Consider the following 15,789-nt stretch of genomic DNA (forward strand, 5'->3'; position numbering starts at 1 on the left):
GGTAAATCCAGTTTTATTTTCTCCCTCACCATTCAGTATTCTTAAAAATGCTCAGGAGTATAAAACCTGTCTTTTCCTCTGCTCTTTTTTTGTGTCCTAGTTCGGTTCAAAAAAATGGCAACCATTTCTTTTGGCTTCTGTGAACTATATGCCCAAGTGAGGTGATGTGAATACAAATACAAGCTGACAAATACATGAGTATTACCGGTCTGGATGTGGGTGCAGGAGATGGCAAATGTACTACAGAAGAGGAGCTGCCAGAGGTAAGCATACAAAATGTGGCTCCTACACAAAAGAATGAGATTTTCAGAGAATCTGGTGGAAAGCCCGACAAGTACATTTTGTTGCTGCTGAAAGAATTTATTTCTGCTGAAACCTATAACTCCTGGGTTAATAAAGTGAACTTTGATGGGACTAGAGGGAAATATGGGCTTCCCAGGAAAGTTAGGACAAACTTAGATGCATTTCTAGAACACAGATTTATGGAAGTGATTGAAGCTGATAAGATCAAAACCCAAGTTAACACTTTCCTTTGCTTTCCTATCACACGCTAAATAGACCTCTGCCACAGTTGGCCTGCTACCAATAAAACTAATGATGCCTGTAAACAATAAATTTCACAGAATCATCAAGCTCACACAAGTAGTATCCATGCATGTTGTTTTGCTTTGAATTTTCAGGGATTTTACAGAACCTGTTATTATGTTAGAGTTAACTGACTACGGAAATAGCCAATGGCTTGTCAGGATTGACTGCTAAATCACAAGGCTCAAGGAAAAAAGATACAGAATCTGAGTTAGTCTGATCAGGTTTGTACATTAGAGTGGTGCCTTGGTAAGAGTCTCCAGAACCAGTAACAATGAAGGATCTGAAAAGATTGACTCTTCTACTAGTTCTAAAAGGTATGCATGTATCCACTTGTCCTGGTTTCAGCTGGGATAGAGTTAATTTTCTTCCTAGTAGCTGGTACAGTGTGTTTTGGATTTAGTATGAGAACAATGTTGATAACCCAGGGATGGCTCCACAGCTTTCCTGATTTTTTTTTGTCCTTTATTTTACATAGGAAGTGTTCAAGCCCAGATCTAATTTATACCATTTCTTTTTTACTGTAGGCTACTCCAGGCTTCTTTTCAATGTCTTTTTTTATATATATCTTTTCTTACTTAAGTCAATGCTACCTGCAGGTAGATTATTCAGATATTTGTAAGTTAGAGTATGTTACATATGGCTCTAAAACTATGAAAGGTAAATAAAATTGCTTCACTAGTTGTTTATTATATATGTATATTCATGTGCGTATGTGTGTGTATGCATGTGCATGCGTGTGCATATATATATATGAACTCCCTGGTGGTACCAGATACATTAACTTTTCCAAAATATCCATTGGAAAAGATATTTTTCATCTTCCTAGTTCACCCATTCAATATAAATCAAACATCAGAGACATAATTAGGCAACAATCTTTTAAATGTTTCAAAATTAATTAACTAGGATACCTGAAAATGAACACTACAACTGAATACTACACATTGCTATATGTCCTGAGGACTTGTTTTCCAAGGCTCTTGCCAGAAATTGGAACAATTTGCAAAATTAATACAGTGTTTCAGATATTATAGAATTACTACATTTTAGATTGCATCTAGTACTGAAATCTTTGTTTTAGGATAAGTTGCAGAGACTTTTGAAGGAAATATCTGCAATTATCAATTAAATTTTCATTAAGGAAAGAATCTTAGTAGCTTTTCATGAGTAAAAACCTTTGTCTAACCAATGTGCATTTTTAGTCTTGGGATTACTTCAGTCCATGAAAATGTCACATTTCCAAAATAAAGCATTGGAAATTTCTAGAGTCAATTCAAGATTGCCTTTCTGTAATTCAAAATTTACTATGCGCTGTTAATAAAGAATTTGGAATTATTTTTGTTTTGCAATATGTGTATTACAACCCTCTACAGATCTATTAATAGTTTTGTATTCTTAGCTCTGAGCTAAAACAGGCCATGTAGCTTTATTACACATGAGGATTGGCTTTCACAAAGGCCTACCTGCTTCACAAGTTTTACTGGGACAGGCTTTAAAAAATTATAAACCAGGGAGATATAATCTCTTAAAATTAAATCACCACACCTACTTCTTTCTAAGATACTCACTATGAGCAGTATTGAAAAACATCTGTGCTTCTATCATGAAGAAAACCTGCCTGGCCCAAAAAACTCAGTTTTCAACAATACCCTAATTAAAGGTTTCCTTCTCTGCCAACAACAAGGTTACATAGCAAACTGAAAGAACCTTCAGTTACAGAGAAGTACACAATAACCAATTCCTATCATTAACAGGAAAACTTTAAGAATTAGTGCATTTAAAATTACAAGCATATAATTTTTTCCAAATGCATATTTGGAAAAAAACATTATTTATGAAAACGTTTATCTATTATTTGTTTTAGTGGTACTACTCATGTGCATGACTTATGACACGCAAGATACAGAGAGCAAATCTCTGTCTTCCTCTATGATTCCTCAGTTCTTAATTTCACAAAAATGGAAGAGATCTGAATTTCACAGGTTGATTAGATTTTATTCACTCAAAGCACTTTTTAAGCAAACATTACTGAAAATTTCATTGAATTAAGCATATTGTGCCTTAAGTCAACAATACATATAATTCATTTTGTAAACTGCCTGTATAAGTAAATGCCAATTATAACTATCTGAATTTCAGGTCTGAGCTAAATCTTATATATTTAGAACCACAATATGCGAGTGACACAGTAGGATCTTGTTTATTGAGATACACAGTAGAACCTAAGGAACTGATATTACAGTGGAAAGTAATCTAAATTGCTTTCACAGAATTTCTACTACTTTCAAGTAATAAAAATGTTACACTCTACACTCTAAATAAAATCTTAGTTGCTATCGACAGTTAGTATGAGATTCAGTCAGAACTACCAAGCTGTGAAAATAAGGCCCAACTTCTGTTGTTTTTGTTGATACATTTGGCATCCAATCATGAAAAACAATGTCCATGTCACTAAAATGGCCTCCAGGCATTCAGTATATCTACATCGAGGTTAAACATCTATGTGAAGATGTGACAGCACACCTTATAAAAGATATTATTGAGTAATATAGACTTTCTGTAATAACCAAACAGTAAAGAATATAGCTTTTTAAAGGTCTCCCCATGGCTGATCTCATGACTCAAAGATGAGAGACTGTGCTGCAAGCTAAGTAATAAAATCTGGTGGATACTGTGGGCTAGCTTGTGACAAATCATATCAAAGTATTATTAAAGAAGGAACTTGAGACCCAAGACTATTATTGATTCTTGACAGAATTTCTTATAAATAAATGTTGCAATCTGATCCCGGACTCCCAAGGCCCTGGTAGAATTCTGACTGTTATAGGGCAGGTTGCAAAAGAGTAACATTATATTAGTGAAAGTTGAAAGAAGCATATTCAGTGTCAAACAGGTAGCATGGTCTAAAAAGACCAGTAAGAAACTGTTTTTCACAGGCCTCATACACCTACAGCGGCAGATTACTGTTTAAAATGGCAAAACAATTTCTGAGCTTATAACAGGGCTGTGAACGTGTTAGTGGAATGAATCTGTGACCCTTTAGAGCACTAAGGACACACCTCCATTAGTGTCCATATTCCTGCACTGAAGAGGCTGATACAGTCAACTGAAATGACAGGGTGATAAATATAAAACCACTATCATCAATAAGACTGGAATGTAAAAGCACTTAGTTTCAGCCTAAGTAACTCACAGAAAGTTTGGTTTCAAGAACCAATGTATCATCCATCACTACTCTACCTTCTGTTGACAAAGTAATTGTAAGATATCTAGAATGGAGGTTCAATATGAACTGACATTTTTGAAAGGAGGAATTGTGTGCTGCACTTACTCATTAAATGTATTTTCCTCCACTAAAGATGTTTCCTTTTTTAGTTTATGTATGAATAACTTTAGTTAAAGTTCCCTTGACACACTGACTTTGCTTTGAATAGCACCTATGTTCATTAACATAAAACCTGAAAGAAAATAATTTTAATGCAGCTTTTTTAACACTTCAAAAGCCTTTAACAAATTGATCGAGCACAATTATGTATTCTAAAGGGAATTGTAAAGAGATCACACAAGGTTGAAAAGTTCTGGTTAATAAAAAGAAAAAAATCCTAAGTAAAAACAGGCACTCTGTGTGGAACTTTGACGCACAGTGGAAGAAAGTAATAAAATTATATAAAAAAACCCTAACGCCTCCCTATTTTAATACAGATACACTATTATTGTCTGCATTATTTAGTGCATACAAAATACCATGCTAGCTCGATAATGTAAAAAGAAGGTGTAGAGGTCAAGATAGTCAGAAATTAGAGAGAAGCTAAATTATCAATCCACTTACTTACTACTGGGTTTAGGGAGTCAAGGCAAACCTGAACAACTACTTAGCAAGGAGATCACACCAATTTATAAATATGGCTGTTTGCCTTGGGGCAGGAATAGATCTTATAATCACGGCATTCTTCTCTTAGCTAATGGCATAGTATTACTGGTATTATTTTAAAAGATTATGATAACAGCATTCTTTCAAAAACCTTATAAACTAAAACAACAACCTATTGCAGCTGAATGGATCAGCTGATATTGAATGAGACATTACTGAATGGGAAATAGATTCCAATCTGCAGAAAGCACTGCTTTTTCCCTTATATTTATGGGCCTAAACTTATATCTGATTATTTTAAAAGAATAGTTTAGGTGATGCTCTTGTCATTACAGATTACTGAAATGCAGCCACATTGGTTAAATCCAACATAAAGAAGCAGAATAAAACCATTAGTAGATGGAAAGTATAGACCCTATGGCTTCAAGCTCTAAAGCTCCCCACTTTACTTGATACTGAACAGAGACAAGCAACCACAGATCTTCTTTGTTTGCATAAAGTATTTTCCCAAAATGGCAGAAGGTCTCTTTGGGAAGATGCTATAAGAAGACCTCCATTTGCATATCCTTTCAGTCCACCACCCTGTCAGCAATGCTGACAGCAGACATAAAATTGCACAGACTCAGAACTGGCTGGACAGGGAAACAAACTGTGAGGAGAGGAAAAGTAAAAAAAGGCTGTAACTAGATTTTGGCAACTACAAGTTGCATGGATCTAAAACCTGTTCCTTCCAGTGAGCCTCTTTATGCTATTGAGAAGACTTTGCAGATGGATCTAGCGTACATTGAGGGATTTGTAGTGGTATGAGACAGAGAGATGCTTTTAGATGGGGAGTGGGGAATGCCCTTACTGACATCCCAGAGGATCGCAGAAGAGCTCAGTGAACTCCATTGAGGACATCTGCTACTCTTAATAGACCTGAAAGCACAGCAGCAGGAATGGGCAGAAGTCAAAGAACAAAAGTAGGCAGCACTGCAAGGAGTTAGAAACAGAGCACTCTGCGTGCACCCCAGGCAGCTGGGCCTGGGCTACCTGCTGACCAGCACTCTCCGCAGGAGGCAAAGGAGAAGGCGAGGCAGTAAGGATGTACCCAGTGAACCTTATCCGCTGGTCATGGAATGACATTAAGTAGCTACTAGGAAAGTTACTGTTAGGAAGAGACTTGCATTGATGGATATGTTGTTCCTAATACTGCTTATTGGACAATTCTCTATTCTCCCTCAAATTTTCTCTGTTGCACACACAGAACGAGGGTTTCTAAGTGGGAAAATGTCAAGTTACCTTCGGACAACATTTACTGAACCCAGGCTTTCAGTGTTAGGCTTGACCTAATGTCTTAGTTTTAAGAGAGCTGCTTTGACCTGCCTGTTCTTTGTATCTGGTGACAACACTGGGCACAAGGGATACATGACTGATGGTTTGCAACAAAATAGCTATTACTTGGTATGAGATCACTATCATCATTTGAACAAGATTTGCATTTTGCTGCAGATAACAGGGAGTCTAGGAGTAGGCAGGTGATGGTGTCAACAGCAGGAGAGTGGGAACAAGACCAAGCACAGGGAGGGCAATCTTTATAGCAATCTCCTAAAGGTTGAAAGAGTAGTAATGTTGAACTTGCAACCCCACAGCCTAAGCACTCATCCTCCCCTCTCTCTGAAAACCATCTTCAGAAAAGACAGACGAAAGAGAAACTCCCAATCCATTTCAAATGCCTCCTCCCCTATCTAGAGTATCAGATACAGTGAGATAGGACTACAGACTGAATGAAGAAATGCTGCTAAATTTATTTTTTTCAGTATTTCAGAGCTGCTGACAACACTAAAAATGTCTTTACAATATTTTGCCTAGAAAAAAATCAAGTTTCATTATACAAGGTTAATGTAAAATAAGTAGAAGTATTTCATAACTTAAAAATCTTACAAGTCTATGAGATTATATTGACTAAATAGGCAATAAAAAAAAAGGAAAAAACCCCACAATATTGGCAGCAACAAACCAATAGCACTGTGGGTCAAATTCTTTTACACATATGCACAGCACAGAAACACATGCTCTCTCATAGTTCTGTTAGGATGTATAGGATGACTGGAGGAAGAAGCTACCACTCAGTAAAATGAGGGTGACAAAATCTCGGAAAGGATGGATGTTAGAAGTAAAGATAAGTTCCAGCAAAGTATGGACTGAGTACATGTTTTGTTTATGCATCAAATGACCCTACAAGATGGAGGTTTATTCTGTTAGGTTCCAATGTGTTTTTCTGGATAGGCTGGAAGGAATGTTTATTTTTTTGAAACTCAATGATCTCTGTTGAAGCATCATTAAAACAAAAACCCAAACCATACCAAACCCAGATTAGTGCCAAGCAATCTTCAGAGATGATAAAATGAGTATGATTGAAGTTGAGGTTTGAAAAAACAAATCTGTGTGTCGATAAATATAGTGATCAGGATGAGTGAGAGGTGTCAGACAGAAAAACCTGCTGCAATGTTTGCTGCTGCCAGCACACAGAAAATAAAGCTTAGGAGAGCTTGTTGAAAAATTCTTATGGAAATTTGCACAGCACTACAGACTGAAGTAGTTGTCTTCAGGAGTGTATCACTGGGGTGGACAATGACCAACAACACAAGAATCCTACATGGAACATTCCTATAGCAAGATAAGCTTCTTGTATCTCCAATGATACAAGATCACAAATACTGCATCCTTTTCTACCGTGTATTATCCTTTCATGGTATCATTTTTGTCAGTGATCAAGCCAGTTTAGAAGGTTCCTGGTTCCTGGCCCTTCCCTAACATACTCCTTCTGCCTCTTCCTGCTCCTATATGCACATATCCTCATGTTTCGACTGGCAGTTGTTTAGAAGGGAAGGGGATGATCTATGAAAGAGACACCAAAATGGTTTGCATTAAAACCCTCTCTCCCTCACTACCTTCTCCTTCCCAAGGCTTACAGCTTCCTTACAGATGGAGGTATGGATACAACCAAAATGGCAAAAAGAAGCAAATGGCACAGACAAGGAACTTCACATGCAAACCACACTCCTGAGGAAAACAATCTTCATCTTGTGACTATAGACCTTGGTATTGAATTAGAAAGCATCATCAGACTTTTAATCACTGTTTACTTTAATTAAGCACAAGGTACTAATGTATTCAGATTCTAAATGCCAGTCTAAACAACACAATGCTAAGTAATGGCATTCAGGCTACCTCTGGGAAAGTCTGCATTGGTATTAAAAAGGCATAACTGCCTTTGTTATGCTTTCCTCATTCTTGTCAAAAAGGGCTGCAGAAATGGTATAGACACAGCCAAACTCATACTGAACTCCTTCTCTATTTAAGGCTACTAAGAAGTAAGAAAAGACAACACTTAAAAAGTCAAAGCACAGATAAGCAGCTGTCATGTTGCCAACTTAAGGTGGGAAAAGTTACTGGATTATGAGGAGTGAGGAAATAAGTGAGATTTTATGACCTTCATCAGGAGATGAAATGTAGGAATTGTCTCAGCAAAAAAAGGGAAAAGGAAAAGACTGAAAATTGGACATGCTGCCAGGAAGTAGGAAGAACTGGATATCAAATTTATAGGTCCTTTGAGCTCTTGAATGAAGAATTTGGAGAAGGTAAAATGTCACCTTCATCAGTCTCGGCTGACTTGCTATTCTATTGCCAGATGGGACCATTATCGTCTGACTGAATTATAATCATGTCAAAACTCTACTTGGATCCAGGAATGAGATTTCAGAAAAACCCCAAGTCAAGGTAGAGCTTTCCTGCTTTTGAGATCTGTAGAACACATGACCTGAGACGGGATTTCAATGTCTATCTTTGACTCTGAAACACAATTCTATGAACATTTGTTACTCTTGGTAACTACTGTGCGCCTCACCTCTATATGTTTTTTTCTAATAGATAAGATGGTTATCTAAAGTTAAAATAAGATATTTTTTGACTCACTTGCAATTCCAGGAAAAGGGACGATGAGAGGGGATTCATTTTGGAATGACCTGAAAACAAATAAAAAGTAGAATGCTCATCAAATTAAAAAGTCAAATATTCGGTTTAGACCACATGCAAATTTTAAATAGCATTTCAGCCCTAAAGGAATACTTTGTTTTGTCTCAGTCAACTGATTTTCTTAACAGAGAAAGTTATTTCAAGTAACAGTGAAATAATTACATTTTGAAAATGTTGAAACGTTGTTTTGAAAATATTTGAAATTCAGTTAAATGTTCTGACTTTAAAAATTGAGCAGTTCTTGACAAACTACAAAAAAAAAAAGCCTGTAGAATTTGTTGTTATCATTAAATCAGAACTTTCCAATGGTGAATAAAAAGGTCGGGGAGAAGATGCTGAAGCATACCTTCTGGGCTCATTCATTCATTCGTTCTTCGCAGTGTTTCAGGAGCTGAGGCAGCAGTCACAGAAACTGCATTTTTTCCAAGAAAAAACTTTGAAACAACGATTCTGGTGGTAATTTCCAGGTGGACATAAGACATTATATTGCTGCTGGCATGTCTTTCTTTATTGAAGGAGCAGAAGTCAGACTCCTGACTTCCGAAGCGATCAGATCATCCAATTAGGAATACTTCAGCTTTGATTTTTAAATTTTAGCAGAATAAGGATATTCTAACAGAACAGCTTAGAAACTGGCATTGGTCTCCGCAACCTTTTACATCTATTGCTACCAGAATTTGTGCAGTTAGGCTTGCAGCGTCAAGAAGCTGTGAGTTATCTCTCTGTGTCACACACACATTCACTACAATTGGATAATTACTCCCTTTTTCCTTTTGTTAAGAATTAACAAGTGTGTTTTTGCAAGTCTTGCACCATTCTCACATGCTTTTCCTGGAAGGGATGTCTGGAGCTGGTCATGAACTACCCAGCAAAGTATCCCACTCCTGCTTCCAGATGTATTTGGTATTGACAGCACTGTATCATATTGTTGCAAAAATGCCTAATATAGCTTTCTGTCTGAAAAGCACCTCCTTAGCATCTCACAGTTTGCCATTAATCTGAAATGTATTATCATTTATTTTGAATACAAGTATTTCTATATTTTCAAGCTGTATGCACTTATATCTTCAGTATACAAATCACAGGCAGTGTAGCAAACTGAGCATATTCTCGTTAATGGAAAGCTCAGCTACAAATAAGTTATCCCAGTGAAAATACTTTTATCTTCTGATGCCATACAATCACAAAGAATAAGGAAAGAATTCTCTTCAGATTGGATTTCCAAGAAGAGATTTATAAATGGGTGCCTAACTCCCTTAGACATTACAGTCTACAACAACAGATACAGGCTTACAAGAGTGTGTTTCATTTACAGATAAAAGCAGAAGAGGCTGGATGCAGTTTTCATTTCCAGAGAGCTTTGTTGTGGTTACTCCGCTGACTAGAAACTGTGATTCCCTGAAACATTTAGCCCTTGAGAAAGAGAAGCAGGAGACAAATCATGTGAGGAGTGGTAGGGAATAGCAAAAGATTGAACACTTCTTCGAGCTTGAACATGTTTTACTAAATTTTCATCTCTGTTTGGCCAGGTGGTAGCTGAAACACATTAAATGAAAAGCTATGTGGGAGTGCAACACCATGCTGCAGTTGCACTTTGTGCATACATTTCTTATCTTTTTAGGAACTTATTCCAGATGTTTCAGTAGAGGAAAATAAAACAATTACCTTGGTCATGGTTTAAGATAAGCTCTCAGCAGGTCTGGAAAATGTTTTCACCTGGCCTTCCAACTCCTTCAGCAAATTCCCTATAACATTAATTTTCCAAACTGTTTATGCCCCGTTTTATTTTCTTTGCTGTTTGATGTGTGTAGGAAATTCAGCAAACATGATAATAAAAAAGGAATAAAACTGCATCAATATTTAGCGGCAAACATTTTCTAGAGTTTTACTTCAGTAAAATGTGGCAGTAGACCATTGGAACCCTGGTACATAATTAAGGAAAAGCTTATGATTTTCATTTACCCCTGCCTCCTGATATATAGGCTACAAATTGAACTTTTACATAAGGAATATTTACTTTAAATCATTATGGAAAAAGATAATTTCAGCATCATCAATACAACATCAATATATATCAGCCTGCAGGTAGGATTCTGCTTGGTAAGTCAGGGATAGAGGGAAACACTAAATCTGGACAGATCCTTTAAAAGTGAGGGGAAATTACATCAGCACTTTTCATTTTCCTGTGGAAATGAACAGAATCCACAGAGCATGGGAGAATCCCAACAGACCAGTAGTGCATCTCCAGGACAACACATATCATCTGCTCCTCCTAGGGAGCTGCTGGAAGAAAAACATGTTCTTTAAAAAGCAGGGCAGGGCAGGGCAGGGCAGGGCAGGGCAGGGAAGGGCAGGGCAGGGCAGGGAAGGGAAGGGAAGGGCAGGGAAGGGAAGGGAAGGGGAAGCAGAGTGAAAATGTGGTGTGTCATCTCTAGCATTCATTACTCATAGGTTTTGCCTGTAATCCTCAGACGTCCAGGTTCCTTCACTGATCACTTAATGAATACATGAGTTCTCCCCTGTACGCTGCTTGCCACAGACAACCTGCCCCTTTCAGCAATGGTCAGCACACAGCACCAGGACTCCGTGTCTTTTCTACCTCTTTCGATTCTGATTTTGTTTATTCAGTTGGACTGATAAACACACATTTCCACTGTTAAACAGCTGCTATGAGCTCAGTATTGCCTTGTGATATATGATGCCACAAATCTTGCTGAATTGTCCTTCTTTTCTCCAGTCTAGGCCCTTTTCAGACATTTTTTCTAGCCGTCCTGATTTCATTACGGCAAATGTCATATCTCCTTTAGCTTACAAATTCCCAGTCACAGAACTCAGGCAGCTACTTTAATGTAATGTTAAATTTTTAAAAATACTTTCACGTTATACATCCATTTGATTTTTAAGAGTAATTTCAAAATACTGTTATGTCCTGACCAATTTTATTAGTACTTCTCCCCCCTTTCCTATGATCGAAATTAACATCTGTACAAAGAATACACCCTCTCTTTTAAAGGATTACTTTTCATCTTGAATCATGCATAGAATATGCCTTCTAACTCTATCCAGTGTAAATAATGTGTAAAATAATCAAAGCATCATCATGACCTGACAGCAGAAGCCTTTTGATGAATAGGATTTTATGTAGGATTATCATATGACATTTCCAAACCACATTATATTTGAGTCATATACTATTGCATTAAATTCTTCTATCACACTGGATTTGTACATTTAGCAAGTTATCAATGTTCTCCTTTGTGGTCAGATTTATATAGCAATTGCAATCGAAAGCACCAGAAGTACAAAAGGAAAGCAGAGCAGAGGAAGGATATTCTACTAATGAAGAATCAGATCTTGTTCTCATTATGTTGTGTTATTTATTCCATTGTTTAGCCCTGACAATGTTATTGGTTTTTTTCAGAGTACCAGATACCAATACAGTCCCTAAATATGTTATAATTTAGAGTATTAGATATGATGAAAAAACAAGCGGTATAACTCCATAACAGCTAGGTTGGAAAAAATGCCTTCTCTCCCGCACCCCACCACTACTACATCCCATTCACAGTAGTCGAATTCTCTTTATCCTACAGTTTCTCTACAAGTTAGATAGTGGCCTACAAACAGACCATTTTTGCCCGAAATTCAACAAGTACTGTGCATGATGCCTTCAGAGTGTGTACATTGCAGCAAACTGATACTCAGTTGGGTGACAGCCATGCTTTCATTCCAAATACAATCACGTACCTTAAAAAGTGTATAGTTTAGCAGAAAGTGGCTTCTGTGACGGGGAAAACGTGAAGACTCATCTGGTCTTTGGCACACATATGAAGTTCAATTGATTGTTCAACTGATTCCTCAGTTTTCGTCAAGGATGAAGCTGAACTATCAATACAGAGAAGGATACTACAAGACCTAGGATAGGTTAGGCAGAAACAGTCGTTGTTCTTGCCAGCTAATTGATTGTCCCAGCTTTATGTATGATATAAGACTCCACCTATCAAGCACAGTAAGCAATGTTAACCTACAGCTGCAAAAATAAAAAGGCCTATTTGTAATAAAGAAGTCTTCACAGAACAGGCATAAAACACCCTCAAACACTCACACACCCTCAAAGGAGTGCTTTAAAACACCTTGCATTAAAGGTGCTAGTAAGGTAAGAAGAGTAGTCCAAGAGTAAGGTAACAAAATGAGAAACAGAAATACAAAAAGAAGTTGAGAGAAGGAAAAGAGGCCAAAAGATGGAAGAATATGACTGAAAGGAAGAAAACACAAAACCTTGTGGACCTAATAAATCTAAGAAGATAAGAGAGGGGAGAAAAGAGAGTGTTAAAACAGTAGAAGCAGGAGCAAACAACAAAAAGATCTACCTTAGCAAGTCCATTTCCTTTCCTGGACTCAGCTCTACCACCCTGTCTTGGGCTGACTTTTTCCCTAGCTCACAAAAAATATATTTTTTTACTACTGGAATGTACCAGCTTGCACCAAAAGGCAGATTTCTAACAAACAGATTTTCCAGAGGAAGAAACCATCCCAGGACTTTATCTCCTTTGCAGAAGTTACTCAGTTTAAACAGCAGAATGGAGGAGAAGGAGGAAGAATGGAGAAGGGGTAAGGAAGAGTAGAAGGGAGAGGAGTGATGGCAAAGTCCACACGGTGATAGAGACTAATGCAAGGCTCAGTAGTGTCCCCAAGGCTTGTGGTTGGTCCCTACCCAAAAGTCAGCAAACGCCATTGCTATGACCCAATCCACTTTTTTACCATGAAGCAGAGGTGCAGTGATATAGTGTTTCTCAGGCAATGAAATCCCCATGCAGACGACCCTCTCAGCAATTTAAAATAGTTCAAAATCCTACCCTCTGTTATGGTTCAAAATACATTGCTCTTCCACCCAAAATGTCATGCAGATTCCTAATTAAAGAAACAGACTTGACCTTCTCTACTCTGAATTAACACTGCCTACTCTCTGCATACAGAAAAAGGACATTTAAAAAATAAACCAAGATAAAATAAAATAAAATAAATAAAAATCAAAAGCTCTAAAATGGAACTATCTTCATTTACCCTTTCTCTGTCAAGGACTATGCCTCTAGAGGTCCCTTCCAATCTCTTGCATTCTGTGAACAGACTCAGAGAATCACGGCCACTGATGGAGCTTAATTGCTTATCACAGTCTAAGATCTAATGAAAATAGCCAAGTGTTATAAAATAATATGGTTCAATTGATATCAGAAAGAAATACCTTGCCTAAGAACTTAAAACACTTTAGCTGCTAAAAAACCTGTATATTCTAAATTATATCCACCATATCCAGTGCTAACCGACAATTTAACAAGTGCTAAATTCCATTTGAATTAATCCAGAATACTAAAGTTCATTTTTCAACATTCTGTTCTAGCACTTATTTCCTGTAGCCAGGTTTTGGATGAGAAAAAGTGGTACTAGGTTTCTTGCTTTTGGCAATAAATAAAACACATATAACATTATACATTGGAAACATAGCAAAAAGAAAGTCTCCTTTCTTAGTAAAAATGAGTTGATGTAAGTATTTCCTGTTCAAATGAGTATAATCATGTCTCAGTTTGGAATACTTCAGTATTACAAGTGATAACAAAAATATTTGGATGAATACAGTAATGAAGAGGTTAAATCTGATTGTAATTAGATTTCAGTATGCATGGTCATGTGGCTAATAGTAAATTTTCCTTGATTAACTGATCCTGTTTGTTAAGAGCTCCTATTAACATTAGCACACTCTATGTCGGCTGTAGAGACACACCATGGACCAGTGCAAGATTAATGAAGGCAGGTACGCATGCTGATTAGAATGTGGCAGTTTAATAAACTCTTCTAACATTAAATTATTTAATGCATTCATGCTCATGTAGGCTATTCGATGGTCAGCTTGACCACCTATGTGTTAATATTGGGAATTGAAATGCAGAGGATGGAAGAAATATAGCAGTGGATGAGGTAATTAGCTCTCATGTCTGATAAATGGGGCAATACCTATGTGTATACATGTTTTAGCACATCACAAATGGTGCTTTCATTAACTGGAATCTCTTGCTGAAAATTTTCTGAACATTTAGTTTGATTTTGATCCCATAAACAATTCAGCTAACAACTATAGCCAGTGTCTGTTTAATATTTGAAGCAAATTTAAAGCGAGCTATAGTGATAAAATACATTGTTAAAATATAACACAAAAATTATCCTTGAAGCTTCGAAGTCATTTGGATGTTCTTCCAGCGTACTGCTTTGAAACAAAGATAATGTTTAATAAACATTACCTGAGAAGTTACGTGCTGTGGGCTGACACTTGTTTTATCTTGTGTATTCCTGTCTCCTGTGTCACTAGCAAGTGGTTGTTAACTTTGCAGGAAACTTGTTGAAGTTTGAGGAAGATGTCAAGCCAGGCAGTTGCTCTTCAAACCAGTACCAGCATCATCTAATTGTGCATTTGAGTTATACACTGAGTTGCATTCCATCTTGTTATGGGGCAACACAAGTCCTGTGTCATATACTGTATCAATTCACATTAAAAGCAACACAAAACAAAGCCAAACATTTTGATGTAATGATGTGGTGTGTCACATAATTTGATGCACTGCATTTTGTCTTCAGTGGCATCCAAAACACAACAGTGGGAGAGCTGAGGACTAGCCTGGTAGTCCTTCTGCACAACCCTCTTTGCTGGCATTTTAATCTCTTTTCAGATCATTTACCAAATCTAAATAAATGACAAGAATGGCTGATGGGCTTCAATTCAACACTATGTACAGCTTCAAATCTTTAACAAAATACAACCTTGCTAAAGCACTTTGGTGAATGAGCACTTTACTTATTGACTGTGGTCTCTGTCCATTCATTTACAGTAAGCCACTCATTTCAAATAGCTTTTGTAACATTTTAAAGATTAAAATTATATAAAATTAATAGCTTTACTACTGATCAGCCATGTAAGTGCATATTACTAGAATTTAATTAGCCAAGCTATTACGTCATTGCCAATAGTACAATGTGACAATATTGATGAAAACACCCCATCACTCCAGGTCTAGGAATCTTACCTAAACATAGGTAAATTAGACAGGACTGGGGTGGAAACTGTGCCTTTCCTGATAAAGTTTGTGTGCTATCACTGCAAAAGATGTAAGAAAAAAAAAAAACAACAAAAAAAAAAACAGAAAAAAGAAATCAGGTGTATTGAAGGTGTATGTGGGACAGAAAGGCATACATAGAATGTAGGCAGCATTTAAAGGCAAAAAAAGTAGGACATTGTCAGGAAAAAGTGGTTGGTCTGCTCATGC

General features: G+C 37.0%; 1 long non-coding RNA gene across 2 annotated transcripts in view; it reads right to left on the reverse strand.

The window, feature by feature from the left end:
* LOC138686407 (uncharacterized) overlaps nucleotides 1-15,789 on the reverse strand; it is a 343,485-nt gene that overhangs the window by 119,736 nt on the left and 207,960 nt on the right. For both annotated transcript variants that reach the window (XR_011325757.1, XR_011325758.1), the window contains exon 8: nucleotides 8,417-8,466. This is a non-coding gene — a long non-coding RNA (uncharacterized lncRNA). The remainder of the gene's footprint in view (nucleotides 1-8,416; nucleotides 8,467-15,789) is intronic.

The sequence above is a fragment of the Haliaeetus albicilla genome, chromosome 8 (assembly GCF_947461875.1).
Source record: "Haliaeetus albicilla chromosome 8, bHalAlb1.1, whole genome shotgun sequence".
Classification (NCBI taxonomy): Eukaryota; Metazoa; Chordata; class Aves; order Accipitriformes; family Accipitridae; genus Haliaeetus; species Haliaeetus albicilla.